At 37.8% G+C, this 7,760-nt stretch overlaps 1 long non-coding RNA gene across 2 annotated transcripts in view; it reads right to left on the bottom strand.

Moving 5' to 3' along the window:
• The window catches only part of LOC139701033 (uncharacterized), a 116,168-nt gene extending 109,320 nt beyond the window's left edge, over nt 1-6,848 (bottom strand). Inside the window, exons 1-3 of one of the 2 annotated variants that reach the window (XR_011703914.1) lie at nt 6,803-6,848; nt 6,683-6,729; nt 4,234-4,748 (exon numbers count right to left, since the gene is read on the bottom strand). This is a non-coding gene — a long non-coding RNA (uncharacterized lncRNA). Of the gene's footprint in view, nt 1-4,233; nt 4,749-6,362; nt 6,473-6,682; nt 6,730-6,802 lie in introns of those variants that run through there. The other variant, XR_011703917.1, reaches the window with a different exon arrangement.
• Between the last annotated feature and the right edge of the window lie 912 nt (nt 6,849-7,760).

The raw sequence follows: 7,760 nt of genomic DNA on the forward strand, positions 1-7,760 counted from the left end.
ACCTCCTCCGCCAATAAATCCATTCAGTGAGTATCACTCACTACTCACAATAAGATGATGATGGGATAAGGTCGATTCTTGCCCACGCGGACTATTTATCGTCACATCAAAAAAATCACAAAATCATCTCGCTCGCAACCCTGAGATAAAAACATTTCACTTGAATTTGACCGACACAGGTATTTCAACATAAATTCCTTACCTAAAATACCTCTAAAACTGAATTTTAGAAACCCTACCGTACTCCATAGGATGAACACTATGCAAATTCTAACCCCTTGTGATCTAAGTCATCTGATTCCAATTGATCCTTATGCGCTTTGAAGACGGCGAACATATAGTCGTCTCGCCGCTGTGAAACATATTTAATATAACACCAAAATTGGGAAAAAATGTGAGCTGGTTGGAGTTAAATATAAGAAAAGTAGAATAAAATAATCCAGAAGTATAATCAATGAAATAGTGAATTCTATGAACCAATATGAGTTAATAAAAATCAAGAAACGCTCACATATGACAGACTTTATTCAAATAGCGAATCAGCTAATTGGACTTCGAATCAGAAAATGTCATCAAAAGAGCAACTCACAAACATTCATAAAGGAGGGTAATCTTTTATTGGTTTAGTTCTTAACTAAATATTAAGTTTTACTCAAATTCATTAGGACTAAGTCCCGACTGAGTATCTGAGAAAAGAGAGGAAACGTACGCAATTTCAAAACCGACGCCGGACAATCAGATTAGGAAACCCTATCTTTTCCCTAAGTTTTTGCCTTAGTGCGGGTGTACTGTACATATATAATGGATGCTGAGTGAGGAATAGATGACTTCATAGTATATTTACAGGGAAGTAGCAGATTGAATTTTGAATCCTTTTCGGTGCTAGAATAATTTAAGTGCATACAGGTGTTTTCGATTAAAATTTGAAAGAACTTATTTTAAGAAAGTACGTGCTTATCTTCAACAGCTAGATATATCACCGGCGAAGAAGTGAATACACTTTGCAGAGATACCGTTTAAATTTTTTTCTCTGTTGCCATGTTCCAAATTGAACACACGAAGTTTTCATAATGGTCACATTGCTCACCCTCCATGCCCTTTTGCTCAAGTTTAAACACACCGTCTCAATCTTTACGTACCATAATAATATGCTATGGAGCTGAAGAATTTATTTACGTGGAAATATGCCAAATCAATCTTAACTTCTTATATGTGCTTATAACATTATCTACTCCTCAATTCCACGATGACTTTACTCATAGTACGTCTAAAAATAAGTCATTTTTCTAAACCGGCACATGGAAAACTGAAATACGAATCGAAAGCAGCAATAGAAAAGAATAGTGTAACTTACTAATGGAGCGAGTATAAGCTAACCATTACGCATTTACTGAAATAGACAAATCTAAGATAAAAAGATACTTCATTAGGGAAATCTAAGGATATTTTATGATTTTAAATATAACTATTGAAATTATCCCTTTACATATATCCCTTCGTCTAGTGTTTAGTTCCGGTATGAATGCCTTGTTTCGTGAAAGTAGGACTCATTGTGACACTATGGTACCTACAGTCCGACTTCCTCCGAACCAGCATGGAAAAGAAACTACAGCCACAAAATATTTAAAATGATGATAAACATATATGTAATAGTGTTTTAAATCAACTTCTTTTTCTCTAATATTATTACAGCAAACCAATTTTCCGATTTCAATCGAGCATTAAAATTAGCATAACTAACTGATAATATCTTAAGAAGATATGATATACGGGAGGAAAATGTTTAATGAAAGAAGAAAAGGTCAAAAAGTTCACAATCTGCCACCATTATGGTTTCTTTAAAATTGTAGCTTTTATTCTTAGAATGAGTTACGGAATCGTCTTCGGCTATGAGTGGGACGGTTTCGGTGGCTAGTTTTCCGACTTCCGACTCCTAGGTCCCAGGTCAGAAAACCAACAGTGGCTACTTAATCGTGGAACACCGATGATCCGTATTTGGTTGACGTGGAAACAAATAGAAAATGATGACGTGGTATAGGCACGTTGGGAGTCAGGAGAGATAAACTTTTCGAATACCAGAGGTGGCCGGCCACGCCGTCCGTCGGATGGGATGTTCAACTGTGGGCCCCTTGGCGACTATCGCTAAAGAATATACTAATGCCGACGCTGGGCTCTTCTCCACCTTTCCTCCATTCCCTGAAATTCCTACCCCCAACAATTTACCCATCTATCCCAAAACGCACTCCCCTAAACCCAACGTTTATCCGCAACTTTGTTCCATACAGGCAAGCGTGCCAGTGCCTTTTCCACCAATATATTTCTTTAATGCACAGTTATTACCCCATAACGACTCTTTATGTTCATTTATGTGTTATTTATCACTTCAAATACGAAAACCGTTTTTTATCAAAAGGTGGAATTCGGATTCAGCCAATGGCGCACATGGATTCTAGTCATTTTCATTTTTTATTAACAGGTACTGGATGTAAATGAGTGGATGGGGAAGGGCTTCTTTTATATTTTCAATTGCAGCCATTTATTACTCAGAAACAGCTTACCAGCTGAGAAAGGAAGCGTAAAAGTGAGTACTTCAGCATTACTTACAGTACTGGGGACCAAATTGTGAGGTGGGATAACCTTACTGTGCTCCGGCAGTTTCCTGGGTGCACTCAAATTTGAATGTTTAGAGCGAGACGCCACTGCATTTTCTAAACCACCCTCAAATATCATTTAATTAATCACATTTAAAAGTAATCTTTTCGCTCTCCAGACGATTAGGCAACAAAAAAGTGTTGAAATAACTTTTTTATTCATGAAATATTAGTTACTATTTGATGTAGCCAAGTAAATCATTCATATCAAAACTGTGATTTTTTAAAATTTAATGTCACAGCTAAGGAAAAATTTAAAGTTATTACAAACATTCCACAGTAAAAACATATTATCAATTAGACACCAACGCTTCCTTGATACCATAGCATGATGGAGGACAGCAGTGAAAAGTACTCATTGAAAGTTCAATTATATTCTCCGCTTATATCGAAAAAATGTGCCTTTAGATAAGAAAAAATGAAAAACACACAAAATGTCCTCCCTAAAACCTTTCTCCGTCGATTTGATTCGGGAGCAACTGTAATATTTTACGATTTCATGCCAAAATAAAATAAATGTTTTTTTAATAAGATGAGACATGAAGACATGGGAACTGCCAATCATAGTGGCGTTATATTAGTCATGTGTCATCACTGAGAAATCCTAAAAGAAAAACACGAGGAGTCGAGTTTCGTGAACGCAGACGGAACAAATACCACTCTCTCTAAGCACATAACCGAAGTGTTTCCATGCACATAACAGAAGTGTTTACATTTAGATGGAAGCAAATACCCTATTCAAGTGATCCAGAAAGAAGTAATGCGTGCCAAGTACATACATACATTTAACTTAGCATTATTTTCTTCAACAAGGTACACACTTTAAATTTCAGTACCACACAGTTACATCAAGAATAACATACGATGCAATGAACATTGAGACAAGGAGGCTCAAGCGATTGATGCCAGTTGAAAACTGACACGAAATCGTTTGTTCCCGTACAAGAAAACACGCCAAAGTAACATTGCTGAATTAGTTTTAAGTAGTGCATGCACGCCATGCTTGCTTTATTCGCAGCTGCATAGATGTTCATTGCGGATAAGCTTCCACTGCCGAATAACGATCAAAATTTCCGTATTCGAATGGGAAAATAAATGAAATGATTATATTTCACACATTGTTGATAACGCAGATTAAAATAAATGTAAATATGGAACAAATCGTTCAACTTGCGTGCGTAACCTCATGTCAAGTTACTCTGTACAGTTTCACTCATTATTCAAGAAGGAAGCAAGCACATGCAAAATCAAAACAATTTTGTTATATGGTTTATTTATAAGCAAACAACAAATGCGTGGTAGTGAAAAACAAAATAATAATCAATTAGTAATCGTGTTCACGTGGATTTGGTTTCGACCACCTTAAAAGGGGGCGTGACGGCTACGACCCGGCTTACTTCCGAAAAAACATGGAACTTCAGAATGGCAACAACTTGCCGTGCCACCAACCACGTGCCTTCAACAGATGAAGGATGGGGCTTTCCATGATTACGCGATGACACAGTGAAATAAGAATGGGAAAAACGGTGAAATTCAGACAAGAATAAACTTATGTTTGCAGGTCTTTCCGCCACCAACTCACCCATGTTCCTTCATCTTCGAGAGAGTTGATTTCCAAGATGTGGCTCAGCAATGGGCCGCATGATCGCTCAACTATTCCTTTCCACCTCTTCAAACTTTCGCCACTTCGGAAACGCGAACACTACGTCTTCGTCGGCGGCGACAAAAGCACTGCGAAGCGACTGCTTGAGAGAGCGACTGCTGTGAGACCGGCGTCAAAGATTTTGGCCTAAAAGATGAAGAGGCCACAAGAAGCGGAGGCTGAATCGGGCTTCCGATCCGGGAACCGTCCCCACGACACCCCACTCTTTGCGATCCAACGGCCTTCCGAGGCCCACGTTAAAACTAATGAAGGTACAGAAAGGATATCCGGAGAAGCGAAGTGAGAATGCGGTATCCCGCCGCTGCTGCTGGCGCTGGTGTGGCCACTGACAATGCGGCTGTATCGACCGGGCAGGCAAGGGCGCGTGTAGTAGCTTGAGCCGTCCCTTCGGCCCCTGAGGCTGGCCCCGCGGAGGGGGGAAGAGTGGGGTATCCCTAAAATTCGGGGAAAGTGTCGGTGAAGACGTGATAATGAAACCAGGATCGCGAGCATGTTTTCCACTTTTAAGAAAACGAGTCCTCGACATGAGGGTGGCCAATATTAACAGCTTTTTTTAACAAAATACCTTTAACACATTATCGTGATAGCTACCAAAACATTTCCCGAGAAACGCGACGGGTCATCGCAAAATACGGCTGAGTAGCAGGATATTGTAAGCTTCTGTCCACAAAGATGAGTAGCGCAAACGAAGCTGCCAAAAGCGCAAGCAACGACGTTTCAATTTGAGTAACACGATATTTTTAATGGCATCATACCAGCGTATTTTCAAGCAATGCAGAAAAATAGCCTTCTTAAGAAAAACAACAATTTAAAAGGTCATTTCAAAGCAACTTTTAGGCTCATTCATTAATTAAGGTACACTATAAAAGAATTAAAGTAAGTTATTTCGCATGCGTATTTTAAATATGCCGATAACTGTAAAATTATAACATCAAAATTAGCACTCAATTATTACTCCCTTTGGATCTGTCAAACTTGACGCTAAAAGGAACTGGCGTTTGCGCCATCATGTGGCTGAAACTAGAAGTTGCTGGCGGGGCAAATGTACAATTTGAATTGGTTATTTACACTTTCTTGGCAATAAATAAAATAAATCTATCCACTTACTTATATTCTAAAAATATATATAATAACTATAACAATATATAAACTGCGGTCCGAGACATCCTTCAATGATATTAGAACCACAAACTAAAAACATACATAATCAATCAGTGCTACATGTTACAAACATTAAAAACGAAAAACCTTGAGCACACTATCAATAACACATGCTGCGTAGTTCCATAATGCACAAGTACAATCAACATCCTAATCTTTATCAAAAGTAAGAGAGCTACACTGGTAAATATTTTCATCAGCGTTCGCCACATGCTAAACAAATTACACAGTGATAGTTTTGAGCTTTGAGAACACGGTTTAATTAGATGGTTGCAACATGCAATGTTATCCTTAAACACCTTACACGCAATTAAAGGTACTAGAACTTGATTCCGAAGGAAATTAGGGAAAATTTTTAATTTGCAACGACGAAAATAAACCGTTATAGTTAGAATAGTGCAACTAATTTGAGATATGATGCGTGCTGCACCGGTTTATTTACCTAATCGTAACTTAACCCCCTTTAACGTTCCACAAAATAAATACTATGAAAACGCCCACTGCAGTAAAAATAAACGGATTTGACACTGGAGAGCAGCCAATCACCAGAAAAAGGCACACCTTACAGAATCACACGCAAGAATAACTCGATTTTTAACGTTCAATGTAATTCTAACACCCTAACAAACTGGATCTACATTACGAAAGCAATATACGACCCTTGATGCATACATCACTTCCATGCAATCAAAATTAACAATAAAATTTAACAATTCCATTTCTCTGGGTTTTAACTGACCTTTCCTGTTTAACTGTTTTAACTAACGTATCCCATCTTTACAGAACAAACAGGAAAACAAGACAATAAGCCATTAAAAACATACCCACGGCTTCTGGCAATAGAGTATGTTTTAGGCGCTGAATTCAAAATATATACAATTACTCACCTTTAAATGTAATACATTTACAGCATAGCATGGCAAAAAAATTTTATGCGCGATCTCACATGTCTTGTGGTAATTCCACCTAAAAATTGGAAACCGAGAAGGACCATGGCCTAACTGAAACCCCTCCTACAAACACTTCGTACAGAACGTCTTTCCAGTTTTCGATAACAATTGAGCAACGGGAAGCACTCAACTTACACTCGGTGAAACTTATGTGCGACATGTTATCTTAACGTTTCGTCTCACCTAAAACGATTCAATTCTGCCCTACAAAAGCAGAATGTATATCTTCAAAAGAGAAATATATCCATAAATCTTACCATTTCTATTCCATGGTAGTCTACGAAGTTCTATTCGAGCCCATGATCTGGAAGAGAAATTTAAATATAGAATTACTACACGTGCTACCGTTTATAATAAACATTTTCCTCACTGCTCACCGTTATATGTTACCAGATTATTCTCCAAGCAAGTATTGGCCATCAGTCCTTGGTATCTAAAAATAAGAAAAAGGATATTAATTATCGAATCCTAGGTTTAGTCTGACACCTACAACGTAAAGAGAAAATTTCGTGAATTAGTAGGCTACGTTACGGCGCATGCAATTAACACATTCTAATTGGTCTTTACGGTTTGTTGGAAGGCTTGAAAAACGATAAATACATTAATGTCATGAGTAAATCTTTCCAAGCAATCGTTCCAACCGCCGTAGATCTTTTTTGTTCCATAATGTCTGTACCACTTGAACAAGCCACAAATACGTCACTTACGAGTCAGTGACTTGTAATCTAAAAAGGGTTATTGATATAATATTGTAGAACTAACGTATGCTGGACTTCTTCAGCCAGTGGGCAATAACGTTTAACTCGCGCAGTATAACGCCCCTTTAACTTTACCAAGATAATCAAGGCGATTAGTCGTACGAGGTGTTTCCGAGTATTAGAAAGATATCCAAACAGGTGACCTGAAAATGGCTAACATTAAAGTGACACCTCCAACCTTGGTTGGTTATTCCCGCGTATAAGAGTATCGAAATGTTTGGGAGCTTCAAATTGTAAAATTAAATGCTACTAGAAACAACATTCAAGACTAATCAGTACATCTAACAGTTTCAGCTAGGTGACGAGCTAAGTAGTACCTATATTCAATAATTTCAACTATTTACCTGAATTTCATTGATTGACCTGAATAAACGTCAGCCGAAGTATATTATGCAAATGCCATGACAACTGAGGACCAAAACTACACCTGGCATCAAGGATTTTGTATGTCCAACACTTAGATACTCTCTCCATTTGTAGTTTTAAAAATAAAATATACCAGAACAAACTCTAGTCATTAGCACACACAAAAACGGTTCCAAATGGGTCAAATTATTCTCTCCAAAATGTCTCTCAC

Source organism: Hetaerina americana, unplaced genomic scaffold (genome assembly GCF_022747635.1).
Source record: "Hetaerina americana unplaced genomic scaffold, ioHetAmer1.1.p SCAF_1, whole genome shotgun sequence".
Taxonomy (NCBI): Eukaryota; Metazoa; Arthropoda; class Insecta; order Odonata; family Calopterygidae; genus Hetaerina; species Hetaerina americana.